The 17,087-nt window shown below is 39.6% G+C and overlaps 1 protein-coding gene across 1 annotated transcript in view; it reads left to right on the top strand.

Annotated features, from left to right (window-relative positions):
- LOC134226061 (whirlin) overlaps positions 1 to 17,087 on the top strand; it is a 596,096-nt gene that overhangs the window by 80,653 nt on the left and 498,356 nt on the right. The window lies entirely within an intron of this gene.

Below are 17,087 nucleotides of genomic sequence, written 5' to 3'. Positions count from 1 at the left end.
CTTTCAGAGAAACACTCGGAGAAACTGCTGATGAAACTCCGGGAGGGATTCTCGTAGAAACTGCTGGTGGATCTCCCGGAGGGATTCCTGAAGGAACTGCTGGAGGAGCTCCCGTAAGATCTCCCGTAAGAGCTCCCGGAGGAATTTCAGGAGGAACTGCCAGAAGAATTCCTAGAGGACCTCCCGGATGAGCTTCCAGAGAAACTATCTGAAGAACTTCGGGAGTAATTTCCAGCTTAATTTCTGAAGAAAGCCTAAATGATTTCCTTAAAAAAGCCTGAATAATTTCCTGGAATAGCTTCTGGTGGAACTCCCGGAGGAACTCTCGAAGGAATTTTCTGGAAGAATTTCTGAAGAAACTTCTGGGAGAATTTTCAAAGGAACCCCGAGGAAACTACCAGAATTCTCGGAAACAAGAGAATTCATCTTATAGACAAATCTTGCTAGCTGAAACCTTTGTTGGGGCTTGTAGCTGGACCATCATCATCATCAGAGGACCTCCCGGAGAATTCCCTGAGGAGCTCGCAGAGAAATTCTCCGAGGAGCTTCTGGTGGAAAATCTATATAAATTCTTGAAGAAGCCTAAATAAATTCCAATTCTGCCGAAATTCCCGGAAGAATTTTCAGAGGAACTTCCGATAGAACTACCGGAATAATTGTCGAAGGAAATCCTAGAGAAATTCTTGGTGGAAATGCCGGTGGAACTCCTGGAAGAATTCCAGGAGAAATTTTCGGAGAAACTCCTGGAGGATCTCCCAGTGGAAATCTTGAAGTTTCCACCGGAATTCTTTCAGGATTTCATTGCGAATTAATCTAGGAACTCTTCCGAAAATTCCATTGTTGATTCTTTGAAATTTTCACAAGAAATTATTCGAAACAATTCACGGAAAATTTTATGGAATTTACACAAGAAATTCGAAGATTTTTCGTGAATTTCTTAGGAATGTTTTCTGCGGAATTTCCACGGAATATTCTTATTCTTAAAAATTATGGGAAACAGCACGAAATTATTTGAATTATTGCAGGGAATTCTGCAGAACTTATAAAGAAGTTCGTGAATATTTTCTTGGAGTATTTTCGTATCAATTCCCGGCAAAATTTATGGTGGAATTCCTGGAGACACTGCTGAAGAAGTTGTTGGAGGCATTCCTAAAGAATCCCTGATAGAATTCCGGATAGAATGCCAGGAGCAATTGTCGAAGGAATTCCTGGAATTTGCATATTGATTTTTCTGCCTATTTTATAATAAATATTATTTCAGAGAGGATTTGTTTAGAAATTCAGATGTATGGTTTTAGTTTTCTTTAACTTATGGAAGAATGCAGGATTTTTATAATAATTGTTATAGCCGATTTTATATTCTTTCTGAATACTAAGTTCGTTAATATTTTTCTCACTTTATTTAAAAATATCTGATGAGCAATAAATCACGCATTTTTAAATCCATTATTGTTTCGATTTGGTTTGGATTTGGTTTCATGTGTTAATATTCATGTGTTTTTATAAAACTACTATAAAACTACGATTTAGAAGACCAAAAAATTTGCCCACCCCCCTCCCCCCCTACTTCTCGAAATCCTGGCTACGCCCATGAATATAGGGACTGATAAATGACGCAGGAAACTTCTTAGCTCCGATGAAGTAGCAGGTTGCCTAAACATCCGAAGATCTTCCACCTTTTCTCATCAATGTGGAAACCATCGGAATCCAGGCCGTGGCCGAGAAATTGGATATGGGTTTTCTCAAATTCGCATTTGGCTCTGTTCAACGAAAGGCAGTTACTACGAAAAATGTCTAGAACTTGTGCAGTGATCAAATGAAGCTCTTCTAGAGTTTCTGCGAACAGAAGTACATCGTCGATGTAGATGATTTAATGTTCAACTTTCTGTAGCAGGCGACACATTTCCGGTTGAAAAATCTCAGGCGCGCAATTGACACCAAACATTAACCTACTGAAGCGGTACATGTCACGTTCACTCCAACCTTCTGCAGTTCGCGAGCCAGAAAGCTCACTCGTCCAGGCTCATTTAGGGTCCTAACATTCCCGGTACCGAGTTTCCAATCATAGTCCTTATTGCGTTGCCGGGTCGGTTGCCAAAAAAGAATAACTAATAAACCACAAGGTAAAACTTGTTTGAAACAACTTATCAACACTTTCTTCATGTAATGACTTTACGCAATTAATTTCAATTACTCAAATGATCTTGGCACTAGCCAAAAATTGTTTTGACTTTGATCCGAAACTCTTACCTGATGTCACAAGCAAGCACCAAACCAACCTCTCGGGGGTAGTGGGCTTTTGAAACAAAAGCTGCAGTAGCAACGGTTCGGCTGCTATTCAATTTCACCACTGTCCGTTGCGGTTTACTCACTTTTCATTGATCTTCTTCTTTTTCTTCTATGGCTCTACATTCCAACTGGAACTTGGCCGGCTTTTTATAATTATGCTCAAATGTCAAAAATCAAATTGCGTCACCCCCGAAAAAAAAACGCTACGTTTTAGGAATAATTTTTCACTTGTTTTCACTTTACGAATCAGATCCGCTTTCTTTGTCAATGATTCAGCGTTAAAGAAGGGAGCCCTATACTAGCTTCAAACGGTCTATTCATATGCATCCAGCTTTTCCAGAGATAGCAAACCCATTCCAAGAGCTGTCGCAAAATGCGGTGATAGATAAACAACAAAAAATTACAATCCTACCGAATGAACAGTAAAACTCTGTTTCTACAATTCATTTTTGTTTAGCACACCTTGGGTTGAAGTAAAATATAAAAAAAAATACAATCCTCTTTACTGAAAACACAGCAACATTACTTAACCATACGTGTATGCCGAAATTCAGCTAACCAATTGATGTTTACTGGTTTGTGCTTCATGGCCGTGAGGTTAGCGACATCAATGGTCTAGACGTATGTGCTGTAGAGTGTGGGTTCGATTCGGGTAAGGAGAAAACTTTTCGTAAAAGCGAAAAGTTCTCTACTAGTCCACTGGGTGTTGTGTACATGTCTTGTCCTGTCCGTTTTCTCATGCTTTAAGTGTTCAGTCTGTGCGACCTCTGGTCGAAGACGGTGATTCTGTCTTTTCTTCTCAGCCTTTGAAATGACGAACAATCGGGGTAATAAATTGCTGATGAATCAGTATGTTTAACCTTTCTTACCTATGCGAAAAAAGTTTCACCGTTTCAACCATTTTTCGGCTCCGTGAAATACGTTTGAAACTATTTTTCCACACAATATGATGGGTGATTTCACGAGTTGGTACACACTCCTGGAAGGATCGCCAAATGCGCACCTCGACTTCGTACGTATAAATCAACCATCCCGTTTGCATTGCTTACACTCGCAACCCACCTCTCGAGAAAGGTAAGGATTGACTGGCTTCGAATGTGCATCTCGTGTCATGGTTGCTATGATCTGTTATGTGCTTGTTCATGTGTATAGGCCTGTTCAATGCCACACAATGGTTTTTCAGGAAAAAACTTTGAGGTCGCTGTGAGATTTCAAAAGCTCAAAGATAGTCAGTCCAATAGGGCTACGCTGTAAATGTTCCATCCATATTTCACAAGAAACAGGTAATTGTATACGAAAGCATAACTAGGCCACATCGCAGCTTATAATTATGGTACTCTATGTGCTTGAGGGACACCAACGAGGCGGAGATGTCCCAGCAAGGGAATCTAAAGCCAGTACCGTGGGCCCCCGGTAATTTGATCGTTTTTAATCTGAATACTTTTTTTTTAACCCCGTTCGTATGAACATCGTTCAAATTAAAAATGGTTCAAACGTCATTTACCACATGTTATCGAGAAAAGTAAAATGGAACATCGTGCAACGGAATGCAGAATCAAAACAAACCAGCCAAGAGGGCGAACCCCGTTAATTTAAATGAGGTACCGTTCAAATTATCGGAGGTGCACGGTATTGGAAAAAGGAAGAAAGATGGCCATTTGGCTAGATATATTGATCCAATTTTATAGAGGAAACATCACTATCGATGCATTATCCATTTTAATGCCCTTCATAAACATCCTGTGCCCTTACCGTGTCCACAATTTCCCATCCCATCCTTACGCAGTGTTGTGTAACAGTGGCTCACGTCGTCGTCGTCAGAGCGCGCCGTGGAAAATTGATATTGATTTTTCCATAAATATTTCAATGGGAGATTTATATTTATATTTGTTTACAGAAGCCTTTGAATTCTAAGCATATGCGGTATTTCGAAAAATTTCGTTTCAGGTGGTTCGAAACGAAATTCCGCGGAATTTCGCGGAATTTAAGCATGGCGAAATCTGATTTCTTGATTTCGCTTCGTATCGTAAAATTACAAATATTTCGCTAGACAAAACTAGCTCTTAACGAAATTTAACGGAATTCCGCGGAATTTCGAAACAAATTCAGACTACCTCGTACGGTCGTGATTTATCAAAAATTTTGGCTGCGCCGCTGAACACAATCATAAAGCTGTTTTTAAATCTTAACGTTATACAAATTTTTCGATTAACGCTTTCCACATAAGCCCATTCTAAGTCGACAAATACGTATTTAGTTTTCTTCTATAAAACGTCTTCAGTGTTTTGTTATATTTTTTTTTTAACTTTATTAAAGTGATTTTTCTTATAATTAGAGTTCATCACTGCAGTGTTTTGTTAGAAATGTCCAACAGAAAAAGATAAATATCTTTGATTATTCTGTCTTATTTTTCCAAAGTGATCCGACTCAAGGCTCAGGCTCAGAGTGTAAATGTAATCATATACGACAGCAAAACAAAATATCAATGTAGAATTAGAATTTTTTCTTTAAAATGTCAGACTCAGTTTTATTGCTTTATTACTAATATTGATTTGTTTATGGAAATTTGTATTTTTTTTGTGGAACATTTCGATATCTTCAAAGAAAATTCTTGATTTATAATTGCCATTTTTGATTTCAAAAGTGCTGTCATTGAGTTTGACATAGTGTTGAAGTTTAGCGGTCCGATAACTGCAAAACTGTTGCAAATATCGAATCGCTGTTAAAAATCATTGCAGTTAAATGACTTGAAGTTATCAAACATCTACTGTATGAATCAGATCAGTACATACAACTTTGTCAAAGAGGCAAGACCGTGGCGTGGATTCCTATGGCCCCTGTGACGTATTATAGAGCGCCCCTTTCTTTTTAAAGGCCGACTTCTTCGCCTCTTAGGCCTCAAACCAGATTTAGGCGCATAACTAGGCCATAACAGCGACCGCTAAGAAAAACATTATTATTAAACGAAGCACATTGATTTTACGTTGGATTGATTTGAGTTTACAAAATAACTTCGTTTACAATAAATATTTAGTTACTAACCAAGGTGGCTTCACATGTATTACTTTTTCAACAAACCAGCGGTTCCTTTCCCGTGACGACCACGGAGAAGCAGAGCATTCCTCGGTCTCTTATAATGGGTGTCAAACTAATTTTCCTCTCCTAATCCTAAATTGACTGTAAGGACGTGACCGGTTCATATTGTCCATAGCAGCTGTTTCTTACACTCAATTGGGACGATATAGTACGTTGGTCAAGAATACATGAACCGATGTAATAGAAATTATGATAATAGTCTAGTAGCAAAAAAGTTTTTTTTTTGTGTATTAGACTTTTTAAGACATGTTTTAGGCTAGGCAACGTTTGTTGCTAAAAAGGCAACATTTCAGAACGAATGAACCATCAACCCAAATCATCAGGCCCATATATTAACTGTCAAAGGTTGAATCAGGTGCCCTGCGGTGTTTTGCTAGTGCGTTTGAATCATATTATTCCGTACGTCAAGGAAGCCCGAAAATGTCGAGGAGCTTTTTCCATCCATTTTAAAATTTCAAATTAAACCGTCAAACCAATTTTCCTTTCGATTTTTTAATCGGAATAAAAACAAACTCGTTCAGGATGATTAACTTCATCGTTCCCTGAAAGAAAATAGAATTTTGATTTTTTTGCCTTTCTCGTATACTAAGTATACGGTAAAGGCTATATGATCGCTCCAAAAACAAACTTTTTATAGAAGGCGCGGAGACCCATAGTGTTATATACCAATCGACTCAGTTCGACGAATTGAGGTGATGTCTGTGTGTGTGTGTGTGTGTGTGCGCAAAACCACTCAAAAAATGTCACTCATTTTTCGGGCACTTATCCTCAACCGATTTGCTCGCAACAAGTTGCATTCGACGCAGAATCCTGTCCCATTGTTTCCTATTTGAAATTGGCCAGATCGGACTATGGGATCGAGAATTATGGCCAAAATACAAATTCATACGAAAAAATCGCGTAAAAAATGTCACTCATTTTTCGGGCACCGATTTCAACCGATTTGCTCGCAACAAGTTGCATTCGACGCAAAATCCTGTTCCATTGTTTCCTATTTGGAATTGGCCAGATCGGACTATGGGATCAAAAGTTATGGCCAAAATACAAATTCATTTGAAAAAATCGCGTAAAAAATGTCACTCATTTTTCGGGCACTTATCCTCAACCGATTTGCTCGCAACAAGTTGCATTCAACGCAGAATCCTGTCCCATTGTTTCCTATTTGAAATTGGCCAGATAAGACTATGGGATCAAAAGTTATTGCCAAAATACAAATTCATACAAAAAAATCGCGTAACAAATGTCACTCATTTTTCGGGCACTTATCCTCAACCGATTTGCTCGCAACAAGTTGCATTCGACGCAGAATCCTGTCCCATTGTTTCCTATTTGAAATTGGCCAGATCAGACTATGGGATCGAAAGTTATGGCCAAAATACAAATTCATACAAAAAATCGCGTAAAAAATGTCACTCATTTTTCGGGCACTTATCCTCAACCGATTTGCTCGCAACAAGTTGCATTCGACGCAGAATCCTGTCCCATAATTTCCTATTTGAAATTGGCCAGATCGAACTATGGGATCAAAAGTTATGGCCAAAATACAAATTCATACGAAAAAATCGCGTAAAAAATGTCACTCATTTTTCGGGTACTTAAACTCAACCGATTTGCTCGCAACAAGTTGCATTCGACGCAGAATGCTGTCCCATTGTTTCCTGTTTGAAATTGGCCAGATCGAACTATGGGATCAAAAGTTATGGCCAAAATACAAATTCATACAAAAAAATCGCGTAAAAAATGTCACTCATTTTTCGGGTACTTAAACTCAACCGATTTGCTCGCAACAAGTTGCATTCGACGCAGAATCCTGTTCCATTGTTTTCTATTTGAAATTGGCCAGATCGAACTATGGGATCGAAAGTTATGGCCAAAATACAAATTCATACGAAAAATCGCGTAAAAAATGTCACTCATTTTTCGAGTACTTAAACTCAACCGATTTGCTCGCAACAAGTTGCATTCGACGCAGAATCCTGTTCCATTGTTTTCTATTTAAAATTGGCCAGATCGAACTATGGGATCGAAAGTTATGGCCAAAATACAAATTCATACGAAAAATCGCGTAAAAAATGTCACTCATTTTTCGGGCACATATCCTTAATCGATTTGCTCACAACAAGTTGCATTTGACGTAGAACCCTGTCCCGTTGTTTCCTATTGAAAATTGGCCATATCGGACTATGGGATCGAAAATTATAGCACATATTTTTATGGAAAAATCGCTAAAAAAATTGTCACTCATTTTTTTTGGCACTTATCCTAAACCGAATTGCTCGCAATAAATTGCATTCGACGCAGAATGTTTCATATTTTCTTATTGAAAATTGGCCAGATCGGGCTATGGGCTTAGATGTTATGGCCAAATTACTATTTATTGTGAAAAAGAGTTCAAAAAAGTCTAGCTCACTTTTTTAGCACTTAGACTTCATCTATTCCCCAAGCAACACAAGTTCAACACATCTGGTTGCAGTAACCATATTGTGACTGAATCCGGTCATATATAAGTTACTGTGATTGATGTGCAATATGTGTGCTTCTCAGGTCGCTCGCAACAGATTGCATTCGACGCAGAATCTTGTCTCATTGTTCCCTATAGAAATTTGGCCGGATCGAACAATTGGGTCAAAAGTTATGGCGAAAATACTAATTTTAAAACTACAAAATAAAATGCCAATTTTTGCTCTTATGCTCATTCGATTTGTTTGCAACAAATTGCGTGTGTCGAGAATTTTTTTTATGCATAGGGACACGGCAGGTATTTCCGTCCATCGTCTTGGTGGCTAAAATCATGGAAAGGAACGTCCTTTTGCTAGAACTCCAATATAGCAGAACGTATCTCCTGAGCTTACGATTTGATACGGATGAGTTTGTCAAAAAAGTTTCTCTTTTATTGGTTACGACGAAAAGACGAAAATACCTGCCTTAACCCTATAAACAAATATGAAAAATAAGACCAATCCACATATTGTCCACTAAATTTATGATTTTGTGTGTGTTACTTCTACGTGAAGTTAAACGATTTACAATGATATGGAAATGCTAATATCATCTTCCAAACTTAGACGTACATGTTCATGATAGAATTAGAGGCGAAAGTATAGAATTGATAGTTCCGTTTAGCAACCATATAACCAGAGACCGGCGGAGTGAAAAACTGTCGAAATGGCAACGTATGAAAAGGTGTGATATCGTGGAAATAATACTGGCATCACTTGAACTTTTAGCTTGACTCTTATGGGTGAAAAAAGTAAACAAGTCGATTTGGAACCTCTTTTGACGGTTTGATTGGAAACAAGATGGCGTCTTTGCCGATCTCTTATTCTAGTATTTCTAGTTCCGTTAGGATACGGCAGGCATGAAGAATGTTTTTATAGAAGTCGATTTGAAAGCGAGCGGAGGGCAATATTTGTGATGGCACATATCACACGACCTTCCTTCTGCCAAGCTCCCGTATGAAGGGGGAGGGAAGAATATCAGTGTGGAAGCTGATATATCTCCACTGGCCCTCCCCCTTCATACGGGAGCTTGGCAGAAGGAAGGTCGTGTGATATGTACCATCACAAATATTGCCCTCCGCTCGCTTTCAAATCGACTTCTATAAAAACATTCTTCATGCCTGCCGTATCCTAACGGAACTATCAATTCTATATTTTCGCCTCTAATTCTATCATGAACATGTACGTCTAAGTTTGGAAGATGGTATTAGCATTTCCATATCATCACATATTGGTGTTATTTGAGATTTTTCCAAACCTTTTGAACGAACGAGAAAGGCACCATCACCGCTAGGTGGATTAATCTGGGTTTTTTTGTTTTAGGACCCAATTGAAGTCGGTTGAAGAAGGAAATTTGACAAAAAAGTTTGCATGCCTCAAATGCACAAACACATAAACATGGACAAACAGACAATAGCTTTGTTCGTCGAGTTGATTGTATAAAAGACTATGGGTCACCGAGCCTCCTATAAAAATGTTGAATTTGGAAGGAAATGATATCCTTTTGTTACAAGTTTTTGTAGGAGAAAGGAAAAAAATATTTCTTCATACCTGGCAAACTGCTGCCGTAAAAACTGTGTGATAACATTTCTGAAATACAATCTAAAATACATATCTTTGTTCATTTTAGAAAGGTGCAGATTATTCGTCTAGCGAGCAAATGTATGCTATTAACAATTCTCTATCTGCGTATACGCTTGGCAGATGTTGATATATAAATGAGTATCCCACTAGATAAAAACAATATCTATGCATTCATTTTCTGGTTTTGAGTTAGCTCAATACCATAAACCACGCTGATAAGTCATTATGAAGTATGCTTTACCTTAATCACATAATTTTAAGTGAAATAAGGTTTTTAAAATAATTTGAATCAGAATACTAAAAAAATCCCACAATTTATAGGGTAAAATGCCCAGTAGTGGACCCCCTAGTAGCGAAATTTTGCTCTTACGGGCATAATGAGTGGAAATTTTCAAAATATTAATTTTGCGTGATATCTAATATCAAGCTCTGCATCCCCTCTTCACGATACATATATAAAACACTCAAATACTCGACGATATTCTTCAAAATTAACATTGTAAAGTCGGACTGAATTCGCCCTATAGTAGACCCCCTGGAGGTCCATAATAGGAAATTGCTTCCCTATAGTTGACACTTCATTTGATTTTCATGTTTCGTTTCGGGACGTTCTTCTTCCTTATTATGGACCCCCCAATATATTATTTTTTATAGAATTGTAAAAAATCATCAAATTTTTCTTTTCATAGCATTTTCAATGCATGTAATCAAATCATAGGACTGTAAGGTAGGTTCTCCCGATGGAATTTCATAGCAAAAAGTTTCCATTGTGCTGTAATAATGGAAAAATGGCTGGAGGGTCCACTATTGGTTGGGGGTCCACTATTGGACACTTTACCCTATATCAGATTCAGATCAAATTCGGAAGCACACACTGCACGATGTATTTCTTTGAAAGTGGCACAAATGCAGGGGTTTTGCCTTGGTCGCAAAGCAATTATTTGACTTCGAAAACATGAAATCAGAATTAATGTAAAATCAATTCAATAATAATTCCGCGGAAAAAAAAATTAAAGTTTCGTTTCGTTTCGTAAAATTTCGAATTAAGTGGACCTTGATTTCGTATCGTTTCGAAGCCTCGAAAGTTAAACTATATTTCGTTTCGATTCGTTTCGAATTAACACAGGCATCTGAAATTTCGTTTCGTTTCGTTTCGTTAGGAAAAAGCGTCTTATCGCATACCCTTATTGAATTCATCCCTTTTTAGTGTAAAACAAAACGCTGCTCTGGCGGTGTGTGTGGTAGGCTTAACGATATTTAAACTGTGACGAGAGAACATGCCTTCTGCTGTCGTAATGTCGCGAACATATGGGCGGCACTATCCTCATTTTCCACGTTGCGTACACCATCAGGCAGCGCGGATTTCTTCTCGCTGTGATGTGATGATGAGCAAAGATAAATATATAGCGATGTATAGTTATGAAAAAATGAAGATGTGATTCCTTTTCTTTGCCTAAGACACGACAGCCGTTGAATCGTAAAATTGTTGGTCATTAACGGGGAGATACCGTTGGCAGACAATTAGGACAGAATGGCAATTAATTTCTTTCGCCTTGAAAACTTTTTTGTCCCTTTTTTCCCAAAACTTCAAAACCGTTTCAACCTGCAGGTATTTCCGAACTGAAAGGCATCGTGAAACAAATATGTTTCATTCTAAGTACATACATCTCCATAAGACAGAAGGTATCCTAAAGTAGTTTTCATCCTTAGTACTTTTTTGTCTGCAAGCTTTTCCTAAATTGGAATTAAGGATTTTGCCTAGTATGGAGGTACCAAAACTTCAGCTCAAGAGGCAGTGCTCATGTTTATTAAAGGTACTGAATAATATTTTTTGAAGATTTCTTCTTTAAAGACTTTTCAACAATATTTGTGAAATTCTTCAGAAAAAAGTTTTCCTTAAGGTGGTACGTATCCCTGGTTTAAAAAAGACGTGCGACAAACACAAACAATTGTGCAATTTAAACATGTAAATTAAACTCGAAAACGAATGAGAAATATATGTGCACAAAGCTAGTTGGTAGTAAACCCGATTCAAAACTGCAAGAACCATTAATTCGTATTATGCGAGCTTTGACCGAGCAGATCCCACGGAGTACAGTCAGTGGCCGTCGTTCGAGCTGTAGTGCAATTTATTGGACCCCGGGCTAGGCAGGTGGTGCGCGGGTGGCGTCGTTTGGATCCGTTTTATTGCGCTCCGTACGCCATGAGACAAAGCTGACCGGCTAAAACCAGTCAGAGGCTGCTGGTTGGCTCAAAAGCGGAAAGATTTGATTTGTGTGACTGATTATATGGCTCTGTAGTAGTCCTCTGGAGAATAATGGAGGGCATTCAATCTTGCTGACCCGGATTCCGATTGGCCATGTTGACAAAGGATTTATGGTTGGATTTATAATTGTTCTGGCATGAGATATTGGGCCCGCTGAGCGTAGCATCGCCGTTGAAAGCTGGAAACAGGGGTATGAGTGTTGTGCCTTACGCTCCTGGTCTTCTTCAACTTAATGCTCTCGATGCACTTTCACAGTTATTAATTTAGAACTTTCGATGCCAAAAAATGAATGCATAAATTTGTATATTGTGTAGCAAGCAGACAGAAAATGTGTATACATTTTCTATCCGAAATATCCCCTCGACCAGACCCGAAATTGATCCCACATTCCCACCACCTCAGGTTTAGTGAAGACGATTAACGATTAGACTAAGTATCTCAGTTGGTTTCACACTCTTGTTGCTTACGATGACTTTAAACCGTTATTTCGAATTCTGGGCGTAAAAAGAGGGAGCGCTATTTTGAATTTTGAGTGTAAAAAAAACTTACCATCTTTTAGGCAAGTTGGATGTATAACTTACTATTAGTCTAAAGATGTATCTTTTACCAATCTCGTTATGAGTTTCGTCCAAATTCTTTCCGGTATTTTGGTCCTTCAATTGTTTGAGTGCTGAGGCTTTAGATCTCTGATCATGGATCTCTCTATATCTCTGAACTCGGTGCGCCAATTTTAAATATTTTTTAAAGTCTAGCAACAAAACAATATTCTGCCGTAATGTGGAAAAGTGACGTATACGCCATTTTCCAAAAATGGTTTTAACGAGTAGTACTCATCGTACTCTTTAACAGAATAATGGAAATCGTGTTCATGTTGATATATGAATACATAATAAGCAGATCTTTGCTATTTTCAAGTATTCTGAGTCATACAAGAACCACATGGAGTTAGGACCTCAGATCTACCAGATTATCTGAAAGCATTTCCGGTGTATTCATAGGTGCTGCAGATCTATATTGATATGTTGACGCACAGGAAGCAGTTCAACATCATTTTCAAGTTCTTCGGGAACTTCTGGAGCTTGGACCTGTGTTTTGTGATACAATAGAATACGTTTATGTTATAAATGTATGGCCATTCAAGAAATACTTTGACCATGTCGTTTGTGGTACCTACCTATACCTATAATGGTCGTACACTCCGTGTTGTCCGGAGCAAAACCGAATGTAATGTCTTGTACCAGGTCGCTCGTTCTTGGGCCGCCAGTTGCCACTCGTTTGCACGCCGGCCGAACGCGCATCAGCTCTCTGAACATGATTTTTGCTGGTCTCTCTTCTGACATACGCACAACATGTCCAGCCCACTGTAATCTGCTGTATTTTATCAGCCTGTCGATGTCTGCATTTCTGTACACTTGACACAACTTGTGATTCATTCATTTATGCCAATCCCCATTTTCTACCACGCCTGCGCCGGCAAGTATTGACCGCACTATTTTCCGCTCAAACACTCCGAGAATTCGATAGTCTGTATCTTTTAGCGTCCATGCTTCATGGCCATACAGAAAGACTGAACGAATCAACGATGTGTACAGGGCTAGTTTTGTCCGTGTCTGTAAGCTGCGAGACTTTAGCTGGCTACGAAAAACGTAACCGTAGTGCAGCCGCAAACGTCTTTTCACCTCCCGACTAACGTCATTATCACATGAAACGAATGTTCCAAGATATCTTAATTCATCGACAAACTCAAATCTAATTCTATTCATTTCCACCTCTGCCAGCCACCAAGTACTTAGTTTTGACAGAGTTTATGATCAGTCCTATTTTTTTCAGTCGCTCGCTTAAAAAACACTGATCTGCGATCTACACCAATGATGTCGAATTCACCGGAAAACCAAAGTGCATGTAAGGCTTGTTGATGATGGTTTCGTTACTCTGTACACCAGATCTTCGAATTACACCTTCCAGAGCTATGTTGAATAGCAGATTAAAGAGCGCATCACCCTGCTTAAGTCCATCTAACGTCACGAACGAGTCGGATGTCTAACCATCGCACGAATCAGCTTAATAAGCTTTGCCGGAAAGCCATGTTCCAGCATTATTGTATGCCACAGTTCGTTCCGTTCCACCGAGTCATACGCTGGAATCACACAACCTGGTAAATCTTCAATTGAGCTTCATTGAGATCTTTAACAGAAAAATTGAAACCATGTAGGTTGTAACTTGGCGCATATGTCACGTTTTCAGAATACGCCAGTTCCGTTACGGAAGTGATCGGTAGATCTTGACTGTACGGTGTTCGTAGAGTAGGGGGGAACAGTACAAAACTCTCTCATGGGGCAAAATGGCCTCACTCATTTAATCTGTTGTAGGACATTGATGAACGAATATTATCATTAAAATTCAATATGTGTATACATTATTGAATTGCAATGGAAAAAATGAGCAAAATCTCTTCATATTCATTCAAATTTAATGATTTGCGATTCTTCCACCCCAACCGTAAGATTGTCATTCAACCACCACAACACTTTTCTTGGGTTTTGCTACATCCCTATTTTAAAAACATTTTTCAAATGCATGAAAACCTTGTTGTTTTAAATAGGAGATCATTGTGAAATGTAGCTGGTTTTGTAAATTTTGCATCTACACGTTGAAATGGTTCGGGTTTCTTGTTTATAATGGTGAAAACATCGAAAAAGCTTAAGGCATGCATTTTGGACTGTTTTCCCCTACCTCGAACTAAAGGTGTGCGTCGGTCCGAAAATCGTCGGCAGCGGTGTTGGTCAAAATTTTGGCCGGTGGCGGCGTTTGTCAGAATATTGGCCTGCGATGGCGGCGTTAATCGAAGTGACATTTTTTTATAACATTCGTTTTTAAAGTTTTGTTTGCATTTTTTTGAAAATATTATCAAGACATTAACGGGAGAATTTTAAGAATATCACAATTGCAAAATACTCAACGGAAATTGGATTTATGACGAGAACTATTTTGAAGTTCCGAAAATTCTTTGAAGTTTTGATAGAATTTCTTTGGATTTCTACGGCAGATTCTTTCTTATGCCCATAGGAAATTCTTCGAAACATCTACGGAATATTACCAAAAAATGAGAAAGGGTCATATGGCCGAAAATCATTCGACGGAAAGACATTTCGGGCGGAACGGTTATTAGATGAAAAACGGTTTGATCAAAAATTTCATTTGGCAAAATCGAGAATCAGCCGGAAAAGCCGCCGTCTCTAGCAGGTTGTTTGGCCGATAAGGTCATTTGGTCGAAAATGCCGTTTGGTTGTAATAGAGGTTTGACAGAAAGGGTCATTTGGCTGAGAGGATTCTATCAAATGGTTTTTCAGTCGGTCGACCTTTTCTGCCAAATGACCTTTTCGTTCTAAGGGCCATTTCGGCGAATGGTATTTTAGGACAAGTGACCTATTTGACCAAACGACCTTTTCGGGCAAATTACCAGTTCGGCTGATCGACATTTACGGCCAGATGGGTGTATCTAATGGTCGTTCCGGTCGTTTGGTCTAAAGTCATTCGGCAAAAAGCCATTTGTTCGAATACCGCTCGGCAATAACACGGTACGCCGAATTTCATTTTGGGGAATTGAAGGTTTGTCCGTAACGGTTGTTACGTCGAAAATGGTTTGACCGAAAAAAACATACAGCCGAAAAGGACATTCGATCGAGCTCGTAAATTGGCCAACAAAGTTATTGCCCTAGCAGGCCTTTAGGTTTGGCCGAAAATGTCGTTTGGTAGAATGGGTCGTTTGGCAGAAAGAGCAATTTGGTCCGAAATTGACATTTATGCAAAGCACTCAACACTTTTGGCTGGGTGTCCATTTCAGCCAAATTGCCTATTCGGCCAACGGATTTTTTTTTGCCAAGGAGCTGTTCGACCAAATGATATTTTCGTTAAAATAACTTTAAGCTAGATGAACTTTGGCTAAATGGTTTGTTAGGTCAAATGTCATACTTATTTGGCCTTGTGGCTTTAGGCGAAATGGATTTCTGCCAAACAAGCCTTTCAACCAGTCAGCCAAATGACCTTCTCTGCCAAATGACCTTTTGGACCAAAGGACCATTTTGGCGAAAGATATTTTAGGACAAATGACCTATTTGGCCAACCGAGTTTTTCGGCCGAATGAGCAGCTCGGCTGAACGATATTTTCGGCCAGATGGGTTTTGTTCTACTGGTTCGATCGGATACTGGGTTCGCCGTAGAGCTTGGCGATCTCGTTGTTCATTCTTCGCCGCCACACACCGTCAAAGATGGTCCTAAGCAACCTTCTCTCGAATACTCTGGGTGCTTGCAAGTCCTCTTCGAGCATTGTCCATGCTTCATGTCCGTAGACGACTACCGGTCTAATCAGCGTTTTGTTCATAACAAATTAGGTGCGGTGGCGAATCTTTTTTGACCGCAGTTTCTTCTGGAGCCCGTAGTAGTCCAGACTTCCACAGGTGATGCACCTTCGTATTTCACGACTAACATTGTTATCAGCCGTTAGCAAGGATCCGAGGTAGACGAATTCCTCGACCACCTCGAAGTGATCCCCGTTTATCGTAACACTGCTTCCCAGGCGGGCCCTGTCAGGCTCGGTTCCAATTCCGCCCACAAGCATGTACTTTGTCTTCGATGCATTCACCACCAACTTTTGTTGCTTCACGTTTCAGGCGGATGTACAGTTCTGCCACCTTTGCAAATGTTCGGCCGACAATGTCCATGTCATCCGCGAAACAAATAAATTGACTGGATCTGTTGAAAATCGTACCCCGGCTGTTGCACCCGGCTCTCCGCATGACACCTTCTAGCGCAATGTGGAACAACAGGCACGAAAGTCCATCACCTCGTCTGGTGATGTCTGTTGGGACCTGGTATTCACGGCACTTTTGAAGGATTTGCCGTACAGTAAAAATCTGGTCCGTTATGGAGCGGCCGTCAACGAAGCCGGCTTGATAGCTTCCTATAAACTCATTTACTAATGGTGACAGACGATGGAAGATGATTTGAGATATCACTTTGTAGGCAGCATTAAGGATGATGATCGCTTGAAAGTTTTTACACTCCAGCTTGTCGCCTTTCTTGTAGATGGGGCATATGACCCCTTCCTTCCACTCATCCGGTAGCTCTTCAGTTTCCCAGATTCTGACTATCAGTTTGTGCAGCTGCCATCTTTTCCGGGCCCATCTTGATGAGCTCAGCTCCGATACCATCCTTACCAGCTGCTTTATTGGTCTTTAGCTGTTGGATGGCATCCTCAACTTCCCTCAAGGTGGGGGCTGGTTGGCTTCCATCGTCCGCTGAACTGACGTAGTCATCTCCTCCGCTGCCTTGACTTTCACTGCCTGTACTCTCAG

Source organism: Armigeres subalbatus, chromosome 3, assembly GCF_024139115.2.
Source record: "Armigeres subalbatus isolate Guangzhou_Male chromosome 3, GZ_Asu_2, whole genome shotgun sequence".
NCBI lineage: Eukaryota > Metazoa > Arthropoda > Insecta > Diptera > Culicidae > Armigeres > Armigeres subalbatus.
The sequence above is the reverse complement of the archived record's forward strand: the minus strand, read 5'-3'. Positions and strand labels throughout refer to the sequence as shown.